At 41.7% G+C, this 19,074-nt stretch overlaps 1 long non-coding RNA gene and 1 pseudogene across 1 annotated transcript in view; both read right to left on the bottom strand.

The window, feature by feature from the left end:
* The window catches only part of LOC148477032 (uncharacterized), a 344,964-nt gene that overhangs the window by 239,667 nt on the left and 86,223 nt on the right, over nt 1-19,074 (bottom strand). The window lies entirely within an intron of this gene.
* LOC148477033 (5S ribosomal RNA) lies at nt 494-611 on the bottom strand (annotated as a pseudogene).

The following is a 19,074-nucleotide window of genomic DNA, read 5'->3' as shown; positions in this document are numbered from 1 at the left end:
AGGCTGATAAATACATAAGTGAAAAACACCTAAAAACTGGGGGACATGAATGACAAGTGGTGGACATAAATGTAAGGGGGAAGAAAATATTAAATAAACATAGAGAATAACCAAAGTGAGACATATGCTGCAGACATATAGCAACTAGGTAAGTATCATACAGTAAACGGAGATGTAACAGGTGCCTGGAAAAATGTGTCACATGACACACGGGCAGAGGCGCTAAAAAATAATATGATAACAATGGTGAGTGAATGACCCACTCTGAAGTGAATGTCAATACAATTGTTCAGGCAAAGCTGTGCCATAAATAACCTCCTGTGAGGAAACAATGATGAACAACACTGTGGACATGGGTAGTATGTGTCCAGGGTGGGGTGTGAATCGAATGATCAGAGAAAGGAAAAATAAGCGTAGATTAAAAACAGATCATAAAACTGTAAAGAAGAAGAATGGTAGACTGGCTGGAACAGGTGCAACAACGGATGCTGCCAGATTACAGCACCAGGTATTCCAAGGGGGTCTCCCACCCATGTACTAGCCTGGCCTACACTGCTTAGCTTCAAAGATTGAACGGAATAAGGCGTATCCAGTGTAGTATGGCTGTAGCAAATGCAGATATACTCCAACGTATATGTTCAATCTGTCCAACGGTCAAACCAGAGGTAACACAGTAAAGCCATGAGAGGATAAGAAGCAAAGTCAAAGACTGAAGTGCTAAAAGTCATAGGATGGATGCCTAGTATCATATAGGACTTATGCTCAGCAAAATGCAGCAACTCGACGTGACATCAATTTCACAAATGGACATAAAACCTCTGGAAAGATGTTGACCCATGCTGTCTGGATAGCTTACCCACAGCTCCCTGATATTTGTAAGTGTAGGATCTTGGGTGCGAATGGACCTCTCCACCATGTCCTATAAATGCTTGATTGGGTTCATGTCGGGCGAACGTGGTGGCCACACCAATCGTCGGAACTTGAACCAATTCTGGAAAACTTGGAACTGATGACACAGTGCTACATCCTGCTGGAATATTCCATCGTTGTAGGGGTACATGAAGTCCATGAAGGGCTGCAAATGGTCATCAGGCAATGCAACGTAGCATTTATCAGTAAATGACATGTTCAGGCCAACCAGCGGACCCAACCCAGGCCACATGAGCAGATCCTACAGCAATATGGAACTGCCACCAGCCTTCACGGTGTCTTGTTGACAACTGTGGTCAATAGACTCATGGGGTCTGCTCCATACCCAAAACCATCAGTCCCAAACAACTGGAATCATGATTCATCGTGCCACACCACATGTTGCCAGTCCTCCATGGTCCAATTAGCAATGTCTTGAGTCCAGGTGATGTACTGTGTCCAGTGTTGTAATATTAACAGAGGCACTCTGATGGATCTCTGCTCCCATATCCCATGGAAGCTAAAGAATGCTGCACTGACATGCTGGATATGCGTCTTGTACCAACTGCATTGGATGTGGATGTGATTTAAGCCAGTGTCGCTTTTCTGTTACCACGGACAATTCTGGTCAGACGTCACTGGTCATGCTCATTAGGCACCCGTGGTCGGCCATTGCACTGTACATGGTGGGTGGGGATGCTTTCCATGAGGTATTCCTGGTACACACGTGATACTGCACATCGAGGAATGTTGAATGTCTGCACAACTTCGGATATGGAATGTCCCATTCATCGGGCAGCCACTATCATGCCCATTCAAACTCTGATAATTCACTTTGCCTTGCCACGAGCAGCCTAGCTGGTGTTTAAATCGATTCACAAGATGTGAGATTACATGTCTGGGCATATCCAAGACATCACAGGGCCTGATTCAGACCTGGACGCAAGTGGCCGTTCGCTCGTCTGCTGTACGAGCGGAAAAATTGAAATTCAAGCGCTCGCTTGCATGTTCGCTCGTAGCTAATCTTCCGCCCCATATTCTCCCAACCCCTCCTCTAGCTAGCGAACGTTCAAAATAGCGAGCGTCCGTCTCCTCTTTGGTTGCAGGGAGTGCTCGCAGAAGTCAATTCTGGAAGTGGCCTGTCAGTTTTCGATTGCCTGCTATTTCATTCTGCAAACATACTTGAATCGATTACTGGCAATCACTATATTAATTACCTTAATTGTTATTCACATGTTTGCAATCCTGGTTTTTTTTTCAATGTCAATAAACTTTATTCTTGTTAGTGTGTGTCATTTGTTCCGCAGAATACATACGGTTTGACCAAGGGGATGGTTTTTCTAAATTAAAAGTTTGGTTGAATGCTACTATTGTTTTGCGTTTTTTTTTCTAGGCAGATTTTAATACTTTAATTTTTATATTTAAATTAGCTTATGCATGTCACTGCATCAAGCCTATCATAACTCACATTATATTTGTGAGGGTGTAGGTCACATGACTCATACAATAACCAATAGAATTGTTCCTGTTAATTTACAAAGTACATTAGCCAATCAAATTTTTTCTAGGACCTTTATTAAAACTGTTTTGTGTAAAAAAAATCATTGCCATCATGAGAGCCACCGCTTTTTGTAGGCGTGAGCTACTGGTCCTCACTGAGGTGATGGACCAGAGAATAACAGACCATCCGCCCCCCATCACCAACCTCCTGAAGCGGAGGGCCTACACGGAGGTGCGCCGCCGCCTGCGTTCCCTCGGCTATCGCCGAAATATAGGCCAATTGGAACGCAGGTGGTCGGATCTGCGGTGCAGATCACTACGCCTGCTGGCCCTTTTGCGTCTCCGGATTGCCCAAAGTAAGTCTTTCTGTGTATGTTTTTAAGTTTCTTTTTTTATTGTTTTTTTTGGCTCATACCTGCGTGTGCATGTTTACAGTATATCCCTGTTGGTTGATTTTGGACATACCTGCATGTGCATGTTTACAGTATATCCCTGTTGGTTTATTTTGGCTCATACCTGCGTGTGCATGTTTACAGTATAGCCCTGTTGTTTTTTTTGGATAAAAAAAAGGTAATTGTAATTAAAAATGATTTTCACCATCATTTAGGGGCAGAGCAGAGACTCAGACGTCGCCGATGTGCGGCTCGTCCCCTATCCCCCACTCCCACTCGAACATCCTCTGCCCACTCTTCCCCAAATTCCCCCTCCACCCCAGACCTTGCCGACCGTCAGTCCCCTCCCTCTCCTCACATTACCATCCCTCCAACTTCCCCCTCCCCTCAAACCCCCCCTCTCTTTTCTTCACCATCCACTTCATCCCACATGACCCCTCCTCCTTCCATGAGCCACTGGCCCACGTCCGATGAGGAGGAATTCGGGGCTCCAGGCCCAGTCAGCAGTGTGCCCGGTATGTTTACATTTTAAACTATGTTTTTTTTTCAAATTTTTATATTTTGGTTGATGTTGTCCTTTTGCCTGTGCAGTTCCAAATAGTAAAGTAGTTCAAATGTTTTTTATATATATCTTTGGGAAACAATGTCAAGGATGTTTTCCCCTTACACATATGACAAATGTCCAAACACTCACACTTGTGTCTTTCTTGTTTACGGTACCAACAAATGTCGTCGTTTTGCTTAGTTTTTTTTTTTTTTTATCGTTTTCATTTCTTCATTTTGGGCCCTTATTTGTTTTAAATCTTTTCGTTTTGCATTCCTTTTGTTTTGGACATGTTTTGGTAACTGATGGTTTTTTTTGGGATAGTCTGAATTTTTTGTTGGTTTTTAAAATCTAAATGAAGGTGTCATTTTACTAATCCGCACATTTTTTTAACCCACAGAGGACCAGAGGCGTAACGAGGCAATTGCTGGCGTATTGCTGGATCTCAGGGGACATGTTATTGCCATGCTGGTGGCATTGGACCACCTTTTGGCGATCCTGCGCCACTAAGTTTTTTTCTAGCCAAAAATAAATAAATAAATAAATAAAGTTTATTTAGATTTATTTAAGTCTCATTCCTTGTCTGTAAATCTTAGATTGTTGAACCTTACATAAGTCTACTATTTGTCCCTGAGTTTTTAAGTAATGTAAATTTGTTTGTAGAAAGCTCAAGTAAGTATGTAAGCTTGCACATTAAACACATAACAATACCAATAGGTTTGTAGAATTAACCTCAAAAATCGTTTTTCTTTTGGAGGGGGTAATGTAAAAATTAAAGCTACCTGCTTAGGCCTAGAATTGAAAACATACTGATTCACCATAATACCTTTGTTGTTTGGTTTTAGCAACAAAGCAGGGTACAAAAGTTTACAAATTTAGAAATTACAGTATTAGGCATTAAGCAAGTTTTCATTTTTTGGAACAGGTTACACTTGGTTGTAATTTATGATGTAAATGGTTGGTTAACGTAAAAAATAAATTTAATGCACACAAATAAGAAACACCAAGTGAATTGACACAATAAATTCACACATTGAAAACACACACAAAAGTCCAAACAACACCAAAATCCATCCAAAATAAAAAAAAAATCAGGAACTGTTTGAAGAAGTAGCATGCCAACATGAATCCACAAATGAGGAGAAGAAATCATTGTTCCCGAAGTTATATCCAATGTGTCCACATAAAGTCATTTGTGTTGATCAGGTAGTATGCATGGATTTTTATGGTCATTTGAGGGAATAAAACAAAAACAAAAATAAAAAAAAGTTAAAAGTGTACATTAAAATATTACATGTCTACATTGTGTCAATTAAATTAATTTGTGGAAATAATTACCTAAAAAATCTTGCAACAACTTCATCGCGTACGGCCCCCCCACATACTGACCTCCGACCAACCTCGGGGGGGCCGTCCTCAGGCAAGGCATCCTCTGGCTGCATTGGGACACCACTCCTTATGGCAATGTTGTGAAATATCCCACACAGGACCACAATTTTCGAAACCATAGCTGGCAAACACATGAGGTTGCCACCAGAGCGGTGGAGGCATCTGAATCGGCCTTTTAAAAGGCCGATACAGTGCTCCACCACCTGCCTGGTGGCTGTAAGTGCGGAATTATACTGACTTTGTGGCCCTAGTGTGGGAACCAAATAAGGAGTGAGCAGCCAGGGCGTGCAAGGGTAACCACTGTCCCCTGTGAAAATATAAAAAACAACATCAGGACCATTGTGTACCAAGCTTTGCATTGGTTTCAACAGAAGGTGTCAACTTACACAGAAGCCACGCATCACCAGCTTGTAGGTTGTTAAATTTGTGCCAAATCCCTGATTGCCGGATGACAAAGGAATCATGTGCACTGCCTGGGAATTTGGCATTCACGGACAGGATCTGGAGGGAGGCATTACATACCACCATTACATTCATCGAATGAAAGTGCTTGCGGTTCCTAAATATTGCCTCCAGACTTGCTGGAGGCTGAAGTGGTATGTGAGTGCCATCCACAACCCCTATGATGTGTGGGAAGCCAGCAATTTGGTAAAAATTAGCCTTCACCACATTAAGGGAACCCATATCCAATGGCATTTTAATAAAATGATGGAGGTGTTTAAAAAGTGCATCCATCACTGCCCTCAGGATCCTTGAAAAGGAGGATTGAGAGATTCCTGCCACTATTCCCACGGTGGTTTGAAAGGATCCTGAGGCACAAAAATGTAACACCGACATTAATTGCGTAAGTGGTGGTATTGCTGTAGGACTGTCAATTTGCCGTTCAAGATCACTCTCTATTAATGAGAGAGTGTCTATGATGATCTGTGGCGGAAGACGGTAGCGCCTTAACACCTCATCATCTGGTATTCCAAAAAGGGTGACATGTGTTCTATATATCTGGGGCCTTGCACACCTACGAGGCCTACGCCTGGGATGAAGTTGAGGTTGGTCGGGTTCTGGAACCATGGCCAATATAATACGACCAACATCAACCTGAAATGTTAAGCCAGGTAGTTATTGTTTTAGACAAATGTGTGAAGAAAAATATACTTATCTTTTCAAAGAAAACCAAAGATTCTTACAGGCCTGGGTCGTGTCATGTGAAATTCCACCTACATTTCAAAAGTAGAAAATATTTTAAGGATTAATTTAATAAACTAGGAATTAAGCCAAATGTAGTTGTCGAAAATTTAGAGAAGGGAGCACACATTAGTTCGCAAAATAGTACGCTACATTTAGAGTTAAGACATGATTTTACATAGAACAAGCACACATTAGTTCGCAAAATAGTACGCTTCATTTAGAGTTAAGACATGATTTTAAACAGAACAAGCACACATTAGTTCGCAAAATAGTACGCTACATTTAGAGTTAAGACATGATTAAACACAGAACAAGCACACATTAGTTCACAAAATAGTACGCTACATTTAGAGTTAAGACATGATTTTACACAGAACAAGCACACATTAGTTAGCAAAATAGTACGCTACATTTAGAGTTAAGACATGATTTTACACAGAACAAGCACACATTACTTAGCGAAACATATGCTAAGACCAACACATCTAATTTGTTAATTAATCAAACCAAAAACACTTACCAAAAACAGACAAATATCCCAAAGTTCGAAAAGGTCACTTGGTCACAGCCAAAATAACTGTTAAACAAAAATTAAAAAAAATAAAAAAAATTTGAAAACAATTTAATAATAAATATATATGGGAATTATTGAAATACTTACTCAAAAATAAAAAAAAATTAAAAATGAAATGCAAAAATGCTAACGTAAACAAAGAAAGTAATAAAAAAATGCTCCTTCAAAAAAATACTAACTACTCCTTCACGAACCAATAAACAAAGAACCAACCACTACACCGAGAAACCTCCAACAATCCAAAAATGCCACCTCGAATGGAGTCACACCAAGCCATAAATAGTCTTTATTTTCCCGCTCAAATTAAGGACGGACAATAGGAGCGCAAAAGGAATGATGCGGCCGAATAATGCTGACGCATGTATAAAAATGTCACTGAAGGACAAAATCGGTCTGCTACATTGAGAAAAGACAATGAGTACAGAGCAGCAAAGTACTAGCCAATGTTTAACATTACATTTTGAAACATTTAACTTTAAAAATGTTTATACCATTTTAAAAAAAGGTGTGGAGGATGCCATGGAAGAGGCTGCTGGGCCTAGTAGGCAAACTAGGGCCAAAAAAAAAAGGCAGCCACAATTCACAAGGAAGGAGATGGAGGTTTTGGTGCAAATGTGCAACGACAACCTGGCACAGGCACCAAGGAATATGGGTGCAACCCAGAGATGGAAACTGTGGGACGACATAGCCAGCGCTGTCAATGGGGTGGGTGAGTTTGAATGTTCTACCCGGGAGGTCAAACGTCGGTACGTAAAAACTACATTTGACTAAAAAGTGGTTACAGGGCCAAATACTGCAGTAATAATGCCAACTTTTTAACCAACAGATGGAGCGACTTCAAATATTGGCTTAAACAAAAAATGGCTGATAGGGCTAGGCATGCAGGGGGAACAGGTGGGGGTCCCACCCCTGTGTCACTTGAGCTCACGGATTTGGAGGAGCTGGCCCAGGGGTGTGTGCAGGATGAGGAGGTGTTTGGCGTGTCGAACATGGATACTGACATGCCAGACTTTGCGGCTCCTAATGTTGCCCCAGGTAAATGTTGTAATGTTAACAACACAGAAATGTGTTTTGTAAAATATTTTAATCTTTTCTCTTTTTTCTCACAGAGACACAGGTGGATGAGTCTGCTCCAGAGGTGAGCTTTGGCCGCAGAATTTCCTCTGGCTCTGCAGAGGAGGAAGCAGTAGATCTGGCTGGGGACCCTGTGGCAGACAGTCCAGGCCATTCCCCCTCGCAGGCAGTGGGCCTCCTCACTGATCTCAATGTTAAAACAGATCAGCACACCGAGATTCTGCTGAGGATGGACGCCAATCTGCTACGGGTGGCAGACGCCCTGGAGGAAAATACTGCGGCCAACGTGAGAATTGCAAATGCCCTGGCGGAAAATACTGGGGCAAACGTGAGAATTGCAAATGCCCTGGAGCAGCTCGTTCGCCAGTACATGTTGGAGCCAGCCTCCCTTCCTGCCGGAACATCAGGACCCTCCACCTCTGGCACAACAACAGCCATCCCTCCAAATGTGCCTAGCCCTATGCTTAGTCCAGAGGCCACAACATCTGCCTCTGGCCAGGCCAGCCGAAGGAGCTCCCGGGCCCGTTCCGGCTCCCTTCAACCCCCGGCCAAAAGGCCTAAAAGGCGATGACAGCACTGGCTAATTACCCCACAATCCATCTCTGTGTTTGCCCCATATTCCTTCATGACAACAACCTCCCTCTCCTTTCTTGTGAATTATTATTTTTTTTTTTTTAAGTTCAAATGCCACTCATTTTGTGTGTGTGTGGCCCAAATCATTTTTACAATTTTTTACCTTATTAAAAATATGTTTATGGCAAAAAAATAAAAAATGGACACAATCATTTAATAAAATTCTGAAAAAAATCTGCAAAATTCTATTGTTGATTTATTCCAAAATGGGATAAAAGGTAATCCCTCAAACAAACAATACAATGGAAATAGAAACATTTCAGTTTTAATTAACACTTAGCCAAAAACAAAAGGACGATTGGTTTCTTGTCCCCCAAAAAATTAAGAAAAAAAAATGCGTACAATATTGTTTCCCTAAAAAAGAAACACTTACAAATATTTGAAAAGCCCCAAAACAGAAAAATTTGTTAGCTAATTGATTGTATGACCCAGAAATTAGCAGCTGAGTAGTTCACCTGTGTTCGGTTTTTAGCTACTAAAAAAGGTCTATTTGCTAAACACCTTACAAGCAGTTTTGCAATTAAAAGATGATTGTTTTTGTGGCCTCAATTGATAAATTGCTACACCATCGATGAGCCCAGGGAAGTACGAAGAGACCATCGTCATTGTCGTAGACTATACCAGACCACAAGCTGAGCGAGCAGTCTTAATGGAAATTGGATGAGACAGTGACGTATCACTTGTTCCGTTCACATTTGATGCTCGCATAAGATAATTTATGTACGCCCAAAAAACGCCTCGACACGCCTGCGTTTTTCCATCTCCACCCCCGTCACCACCCCAAAACGGACAATTCTGTCAATCACATTTGACATGTCACTTCTTGTACGCTGTGTCTACGATCGACTGAAAAATGACCGCAATCAGACGTCCGCACATGCGCACTGTTACACCGACGCATGCGTGGTTGTACAAAATCGACTGACTACGAATGAGTAGCCGCATTACGAGCGGCTCTGAATCAGGCCCACAGTACGGTGACGCCACCTACCATTACCTCTCCATACTGCGATCCTATGAATTTTGGCACTTCAGTGTATATATATATGCAGACTCTAATGAAGTTGTACGACAAAGAGCAGACATAGGGCCTGATTCAGAGCCACTCGTAAGTGGCAGCTCGTTCGCTCCGAGCGATGTTTGCCCAACTGCGCATGCGTACGGATCGTTATACGCATGCACGAACCAGTCAGTGCGGCCGAAATTTATGTGCTCGCAAAATAGCGAATGCCTACTAATTTGAGTGACAGAATGAGGCGTATGTGGGTGGTAACGGGAAGGTGCTTGAAAACGGGGAGTTTTCATTGGAATGGTATTGAAATGAAAGACATTATTAAAAAAAAAAAAAAGTTACATATTACAAGACACATTTTCACCATGTATTCAAGTTTAGTAAAATAAATCATAACTGAAAGGAAATATTGCCTAATTTTCACACCTGAAAAAATATTTACACTCTAATTTATTTAGCCAAAAGAATATAATTCAGTTGTTAGAAGTTATAAAGAAAGGAGTGGTAAGACAGAACCTCATGTTCCCTTTTTAAATGTTTCCCTTCGATCCTATTGTCTTTAAAGATATTTGTTTTATTTGGTTCAAGAGATGTCTGTTGCTCAGTTCAATTTACTAAAATAGGCTGCCCAAACAGGAGCTACAGATAAATCAAACTGGGTTTATCACTACCTTCTTCTACTGGCACTAAATGTTTACTGTAATTGTCTTCTTCCACTGTAAATGTATTTTATTGGTGTCACTATTCTAATGGTGCATACACACGATCAGACTTGCTAGATCAAAGATGAATGATTTGAACGATTTTACCAACAATCTCATGAACGATGAACGATTTCTGACAGTATTTAAATGAATGATATCGTCCAAATCTGAGTGCAAACACAGTCAATTTCAGATATCGTTATCTGACATGTGGTCAGGCGCATCATTCAACGATTCATGGCAATCATGTCAATGATTTTTACAATCATTATCGTTCATATCTTCCAGAAAATCTGACCGTGTGTACCCTCCATAAGTCACCCCAAGTCAGCACTTGAGTGGGATGGGCTCTGACAGAAAGGAAACTGGTTTGCTAAATAAATGTACTATTCTGATATGTAAAGATTGCAGCTTTTCAATGTCTGTAAGTCATCAAAAACTATTCTGCCAGATACTAAAAAAAAAAATCCCTGAAATTACACCAAATGACCTTCGGAGTTGCCAAAGTTAAGTTAAAATGTTTTACATATTACTGTAACATAAAAATGTATTTCATCTATAATTCACCGTGAACCCAATGCCGGTATCCCGACCACAGGCATCCCAACGGTAAGTACTGGGTTTAGGGATAGGCACTAGGGTTAGGCACTAAGAGGAGAGGGTTAGGTTTAGGGTGGAGGTTGAGGTTGGGTTTAGGCACGGGGGAAGATTAGGCTTATTCAGTAGGGAGGGAGGATTAGGGGTAGGGAGAGGGTTAGGATACTGACCGACAGGTGTTGGTATCCTAACCCTGAAGGGATGCTGGCGTCTGTATTCTGACCGCCGGGATCCCGAGCGCTGGCATCACGTACCCAACCCAATAAAACATATCTAACAAAAATACATTTCCATGAAACCTAGTGGTACTACTAATAATAATATAGCATGTTGCTGTGAATTTTTGAATTGAATAATGTCTGGAACATATACTAAATATGCAGCAATGTGTCTACTCAACGTTTCTTTTTCTGTTATTTAGCAAAGAAACCTGCTTAAGGTAATGTGCTGCAATAATGCATCTTTTATACACTAAGCAAGACAGCAATGATCAGTTACAGAGTAATACACTTATTTATATATCTGTAGTTACAGCAAAGAAGAAATACTGTATGAAGGAATACTGTATGAAGGTATTGTGATGCCAAAGTTGGAGCCAGGATACACAAGGAGCGAAGCGGTGGAAATCTTTTCCAATTATTATAGAATGTGATGACCTTTCTTTGATGTGATCTGGTGAGAATGACAGATATGCCTCAGCTTTCAGGTTCACTGTACTTGTGTTCAGTCTTGCGCTTTATGATAGATAGGATTACATGACAGAAGAGTGCTCCTTTATGAGCTATGTACACTAGAGAGTAGTATATTGCCAGTATACCTACAGGTCATTGTCAGCAGAGAAAACTACACATTGCTACATGTATCAGGTGACTGGTGGTTTGATCATAGCAGTTTTCTGCATTAAATTGATCATGTGTAGAGATGTGCGCTGACCCGCATGTTTTGTTTTGGATCTGGATTTATCTTCGTGTTTTGGTTTTGGGGGTTTTGCAAAACCACCCTAAAATGTAAACAATTGATAAAATCATGTACTTTATGCAATCCAAAACCAAAATTCAGATTTATAATCCAAATTCCGAACCGCGAAGAGATCAGAAGCACAACATGCATTTAAAAGGATCTTCTCAGGAGATAAGAACCGGATTCACGAAATTCAGATGGATTCCGATTTCTGGAGAACCAAACTGCACATCTCTAATTAATGTATGTGACATTTTCAATGTAACATATTTGTGGAGTACATATAATATATGTAAGAGCACATTTTTAATTTTGACATGTGCATTAATATATAGACAAATATGTTAATATACTTAAATCATACTTGCCAACACTCCCAGAAGTTGCGGGAAGCTCCTGAACTTTCGGGTGGCCCCGTTTCCCAGGAGTGTAGGCAGATGTCCCGCATCCTGCCAACTTTCTAGTGAAGCGAGCAGGATGGGGAGATTTAATGGAGAATTTGCGTGTCCGTGAGGAGGGGCGGGGCTAAATGGCGCAATTTGCTTCATGTAGCCCCGCCCCCTCATCGCGGGCCCCGCAAATTGCCGACTTTTACGAGAAAGGGATGGGGCCTAATTACGTCACCTGTTCGACCCCGCCCCCCGAACCGAGCTGCTCCCGGAAAGCAATATACAAAAGTCGGTAAGTATGACTTAAATGTGCTGTGCTATGATCCACTCCAACAGGGTGTATCACCATGTGTCTCAGTGGGCTTTGAACACTTGACCTGCCATATTATTTTACAAAGATAAATCTTCTCCATCTGCATGTGTTTATACATTTTGTATATTCACTTTAGAAGGATCACTTATTTCTATGGCTGGCAAAGTTGCCAGTCTGCCTATCTTTTCAGATCTACAACCATGGCCAAAAGTTTTGAGAATGACACAAGTCAAGTTTGCTGCTTCAGTGTTTTTAGACCTTTTTGTCAGATGTTAATATGGTATACTGAAGTAACATTACAAGGTTTCATAAGCCATGAATAAGAATGGTACCAAAACATCCTCCAAGAGCAACTTCTCCCAACCATCCAAGAACAGTTTGGTGACGAACAATGCCTTATCCAGCATGATGGAGCACCTTGCCGTAAGGCAAAAGTGATAACTAAGTGGCTCGGGGAACAAAACATCGAAATTTTGGGTTCATGGCCATGAAGCTCCCCAGACCTTAATCCCATTGAGAACTTGTGTTCAATCCTCAAGAGGCGAGTGGACAAACAATAACCTACAAATAGGCGGCCATCAGTCAGTGTGTGGTCCAGAAGTTGATTGACAGCATGCCAGGGCGAATTGCAGAGGTCTTGAAAAGGAAGAGTCCACACTGCAAATATTGACTCTTTGCATATACTTAATGTAATTGTCAATAAAAGCCTTTGACACTTATGAAATGCTTGTAATTTTACTTCAGTATACCATAGTAACATCTGACAAAAAGGTCTAAAAACACTGAAGCAGCAAACTTTGTGTAATCCAATACTTGTGTCATTCTCAAAAGTTTTGGCCATGGCTGTACTACATTGTAAATAATGTTGGTGCTACAAGTAAATAATGTTGGTGCCTTTTATCACCAACATTATTTACCACTTGCAGATAAATGGGCAGTGAGGGCAGTGAGCAGTTGCTGTCACCCTCCTCCTCCCTTCATTCAGTGCTATGGACTCAAATCCACAGTCCCCTTAGCATTACTGTTTGCAATACCCCAAAAGAACGTAGTGAGAATCTTGGGCATCCACTGTCACCTGCTGATCCTAGTCCCCTAATAGTGGAGTAAATACTGTAAACTCCTTTTTAAGAGCTCCTGTAATCAGTACAGCCAGTGTTACCTGACCCTTGATTAAAACAGTCTGCATTTTGGGCTACATGTCCATCTGCATAAATGTAAGGTTTTTTTCCTCCCTATTCCTACACTGGAGGTTTTAAAAATACTTTGTCAGATTACTCATTTTTGTTGTCACATACCGGGGCTGATACTGACTCGGACGCAATGCCAATTATCACGTAAATTAATGACTGCACGTGCCAGCATGCTGCACTTAGTACTTTAGCTTTCACCTGTCACTGCAGGACACACCCCTAGTGGTAGTAGATACACCCATATGTGGAGATAGACACGCCCTTTGGGTGGAGCAGAACACGGCGCTTTGCGAGCGCATTCTACTGTCAACTACAATCTCCCTGAATAATCCTCTCCCTCTAGTGCCTAACTCTAACTCCTAATCCTCCTTCTAGCCCCACTACTTAGCGTCGGGATGCCAGCACCGAGCTTCTGACTGGTGTTGGGATTCCGACACCTGCATTCTGAGCGCCGGAATCCCGACAGCCGGGATTATGATTACATCCCAGTAACAATGACAGAAGAGCCTCCTATTTCCAGAAAAAAAAGTTGTACCATCACAAAAAACACTGCATTAATAATGATAATAATTAGCACTCCCTAACTGCTACTAAATGGATGATTATAAATTAATATCTGAAGCTGATTGGGGCTTTCTTTGTCACATGTACATATTATTTTGATGTGTTTTAGCGAGCTGCATTTTTAGCAAACTCTATATCACTGTGGTATTCTGGTTTTGCTCCTAAAAAGGGTCATTCATGTGTGTTTCAACAGAACATGAAATAATGTGAATATCAGATCACCCCCCTGATGAAGTTCTGCTGAAACGCATTGGGTGGCCTCCACCATGTTTGTTTCTTCACTCCTTCTTGGCAGCATTGATTCTCTAAAGTACCGGATCTCAGATATACATCACTTCCAGCTGGAGCTTCCATCACCATGGATATGTTTGGTTGCAGTTTTATCACACATGCAGATAAGTCTTAATTGTTTTTAAAGTGTACAATTCTCTACTACTGGAATCATTTTTGGCATTAAACTTATAAGATTTTACACATCCTGGAAATTTGCTGTTTATTTAGGTTTAGCTCTGATATCACAGTTGAAATATACCTTTAAATGGTGAATTCCCAGCTCTGTGATTTATGTTAAAAACCTTGGGATCAGAATAAGCCATTATTATTTCATTTACAAGTATACACATTGTTATCTGTTTCACAAAGTGAGTATATTGACACATCTAAACTATGAGCACTTGTTTGTCCATTACCTTCTCTCTCTCTATCTCTCTATTTATTTATAATAATAACCGACTCCTGAATACTAAAGTTCTGTTTCTAGTTAGTAGTCAATCAACAAAGAAAACTCATGAGGGAATCCTCATTCTAGATGCAATCATTAAACAGTCCTCTATTGCTCATTATGATAGAGCAGCATTCCTTTAGAAGTTGCTGAGATGAAGCTCTATAAATCTTACTGAAGGATGAAACATCATAAATCTCACACTTAGTAACAGCTGCAAGAAAGAGGTAATTAATCACGGCAGACATAGGAAGGCTTTGGCGTTAGTCTCGTGTACACAGTCTTTGTAAATCAGGCTAAAGACCTATATTGTGAGTGTGAAGTATAAAGATTGAAAACAAAACAGTCTCACAGTCCCTCACACAATATGGTCTGTCTGAAAGCCACATACAGTAACTTCTGAAAACTATAAAGATGGTGTAAGCATGGCCAGCATCTTAGGTCATAAATCTAATGTGTTCTTTGGGGCACCTTATTCACTCTGGCCTCTATGTAGTCTTTCATGTGTTCTTTTCCTTGTGTTCATAAAATAAGCTTTGCTGACAATAATACAACTGTTGTAAACTCCAGCAGCATATTGGGGATATGAACTTGAGGTTTAATCGCTTAACATCATAGTCTGCAGGATACAATTTTGAAGTTCCTGGCACAATTATGTTCTGTAACAGAACATCCCTTCTGCTGATGTTGGTTATTCCCTACTTTAACTAGTTTGTTTGTTTTTGTTTTAATCTGGGTTTAGAAGGCTGTTAGCACTCAGCACAGGCTCGCAGTACATAGTGGTAAATCTACAAACACTCCCTGCCCTACACTGCAATTACTTCTTACTACTGCACTTTGTGCGTGTGTGTTTGTTGTGGAATGCATAATGTCAAATATTATAGACATTGCTAATTAAATTCAGTTGAGTGCTGTAACCTCAGACGAATGTTTTTTTTTTCTTCTCACCTGTACAAACACTACACCTAAGAAATTGGCCAGCTTGACGACTGCTTTGAAATACTGAGGTGGATTCAAAGCAGTCAGAGATTTTGTTGGCAGCAGCCGGGTGATTTTGTGTAATTACTATTGTGTTCAGATTATAAGTTTCATATTTATGAGACCTATCTTGTCAATTTTAAATTCAGTGTATATGTGACTTTTGGAAGAATTAGAGGCTTACGGCCTTAGGGCTTAGCCCTATATATAAATGCTGGCACCTTGCTGGTTTTTCGTGGCTAAGGTTTACCCATGCTGTGCAGCGTATATATTAATAACAATTTACTTCTAAGATAAATTTCAGTAGACATATATATTTTTTTAAACATATCTTTGTTGAAAATGTAACTGGTAGCCCAAGTCCAGACTTCCAATTCCACTGCATATGTGTGAAACAGCAAAGCTGTGTGATGCATGCGCAGATGGATCCAAGACTGACAGGGCCACCAAGAAAGATGTCGGGCCCTGGAACTAGGAGGCATGGCTGTTGCCCATGGTAAATATTTCTCGATGGTGAATACTGGCTTCCAATCAGTGGCGGATTTTGCCTAGGGGCTGCAGCCCTCCCAGTAAAATCCGCCACCATTCACCACCCCACAATGAGCTACAGACCTGGTCCCCTCATTGAGTATGATCGTAGGGCACAGCAAGAGACCAGCCCGCCCTTAATTGAGGAGGAGCCGGAGGTGATGAATACTGGCTTGAGCTTCCCATTGGAAGATTTTACTGCTAATCTCACGCAGAGCTAGCAGTCTAAGGGTAGAAGCCCCCCCCCCCCCCCCCCGGGACTGCCAGTCCATAGACAAGATTAGCAGTAAGGGATTCCAGCTGGAAGCCTTCACTGTGGTAATCGCCAGCCTTGTATTGCTTCTAGGGGTTGCAGACTATGGAGTGAGAACAGATAGGCTAGAATGTCCCCAAGAGTTAGGACATCTGTTGCTGATTGGGTATACTCCCAGCCTGCTGTAGAGCTTGGCTTCACTTTTCACCAGACTTTTACATTACGGCACTGGGGGCAGAGTTGTGTTGCGACCGATCTCAGTATTGGATCCCTGCACCTCACTGTCTGCAGTCATTTTTTTTCCACAGGTGTAGCTGTATCAGTTAACTCAGTGCTTTCACATATACATGGTCAGTAATTGGTACAGGAAGAGGAGAGGTGTTAGAGGACTATGTCAAAGATGCCAGGATTCACTTATCTTTTAAGTAAAAAAAAAAATATATATATGAAGAGTTTGTGAAAAAAATGGGGACAGTCAGTGATTGTCCCCCGTCCCAGCAGCAGTCCAGCTCTCACCTGCAGCCACGCATTTGTGTACTCAATTCCAAGCAACTGCGCACATCAGGGGGTGGGGGGAGGGGGAGTCAGAGGAGCATATAGTTTGGCTTTTCTATCCCCTGATGCAGCTCAGCCTCATGGGATTACCTCTATTAGCTTTAGTTTGGTGGCGCTGCACCCCTGCTGTGCCTGCATCAGGGTAGAGGCAGCGCAGCATCTGTAACACCCTCCTCTCCCCTTATTATATCATTTATAAAATGATATAAATGGAAGTGGGTGGCAAGCGGACCTCCTAGAACCTAACAGGCCCTAGGCAGCTGCCTATACTGCCTTATGGATAATCTGCTCCTGCTGTCAGGCAACTACTTGTGAGAGATAATCCTGTTACTTTACAGAAACAGAATTGGTACGCAGGGCTAAATTGCAAATTTTTGTACCCCTTGGACACTATTTCTGTGTCCCTCTGTTAATTCACCTCCCTCCCAATGCTGTAGCTTTCCATAGTTTTAACCTCCCTTGTATCCCATGAGCAGAGGCGTATCTACACATTGACCAAGATGGCAGTCACCAGGGGGGCTGGCTAGTGGAGCGGCACTACACAGCGGTGCCATCCACGGCCAGAGGGTAGATACACACCTGTATATGTACACGCCGGTATAAGTAAAGAAGGAAGAGTCCTGCTGTGCTCTGAATCATCCCTCCGGGGGGAGGGGGGCAGTCCCTTATTTTGCCAGGGGCGCTCGTAGGGGTGCTCGTATCCCAGATACACCCCTGCCCATGAGCATAAAATAAATACAATAGTCATTATTGAGCCCATAGTAAATTTATATGTTTGTAACATATACATGTCATTAATATAAAAATATATGTACAGGTTGAGTCTCCCATATCCAAAATGCTTGGGACCAGGGATATTTTGGATAATGGAATATTCCGTACTTTGGAATATTTGCAAATCAAAATGAAATATCTTGGGAATGGGACCCCAATATACACACATTGGACCTTATTCAGAGGCGGCCGTACAGTCTACGACCGCACGGTCCCCTCGATGTTTTGCCAGTGCGCATACGCACGAGGGAGCCCGGCTCCCTCGTGCGCATGCGTGAGACCCGTTACGACCGACAGCACCGGTCGTAGCGGGTCTCTTTCTAAAGGGGGCGAGCTGTCGATGTTGATCGACAGCTCGCCCCATTTGGAAGGCGGGCCGGGGGGGTGGCAGCCCAAACGGAGGCGTTCCCATGGGAACGCCTGCCGTTTGGGGGAGGCCCCACTGACATCACTAGTGATGTCAGTGGAGAGCTTCCGGCTCTGACAGAGCCAGAAGCTCTCCAGGGCTTACGACAAGTGAGACCCTACCCTAGGGTCTCGTCGTAAGCCCCGATGTTCGCAATGGTCTCTGACCATCGCGACCATCACCCGTGCGGTCATTAGAGCTGTGGGTATTAACCCACAGCCTAACAACCACAACAGAGGCGGGCAGTCAGGATGCAAGTGGCCGCCCAGTTTCTGAGCGACCGCTTTCATCCTCTGACTGCCTCTGAATGAGGGCCATAATGCATTTATGTTCTATATACACCTTATACACACAGCCTGCAGGTCATTTTATACAATATTTTCAACAATTTTGTGACTCAAGCAAAGTTTGTGTACAGAAATGAAATTCAGTTATGTTTCATATACACCTTATACACACAGCCTGAAGGTAATTTTATACAATATTTTAATAATTTGTGCCCTAGACAAAGTTTGTGTACATTGAACCATCAAAAATCAAAGGTTTCATTATCTCAGTCATGCCAAAACAATTCCGTATTTCGGAATATTCCGTATATCAGAATATTTGGATATGGGAGACTCAACCTGTATAACAGTCATGTAAAATTGAGCAAAGTGTTGTCCCAGGGACTGGTCCTGTGTGACCTTTCCACAATGGGATCATTAAAATAGCTATGAAGGAGTGGCTCAGGATGATGCAATGATATATATTTTAAATGATATTTTTAAAACATTATAGATTCTGCTGGGTTGGAAATCATATTGAGGATCAACATCAACTTTTATAAAGAAAAAAATGTACTTAGCGTGAAATTAATCATAATAACTTATACTGTAACTTCTAAATTCCATAGATGTTTTAAATTATTCTGAATTTCATCAGCAAAAC

The sequence above is a fragment of the Taudactylus pleione genome, unplaced genomic scaffold (assembly GCF_031769625.1).
Source record: "Taudactylus pleione unplaced genomic scaffold, aTauple2 ptg000757l, whole genome shotgun sequence".
In the NCBI taxonomy this organism is placed as follows: Eukaryota; Metazoa; Chordata; class Amphibia; order Anura; family Myobatrachidae; genus Taudactylus; species Taudactylus pleione.
This window is presented reverse-complemented; position numbering and strand designations above follow the sequence as displayed.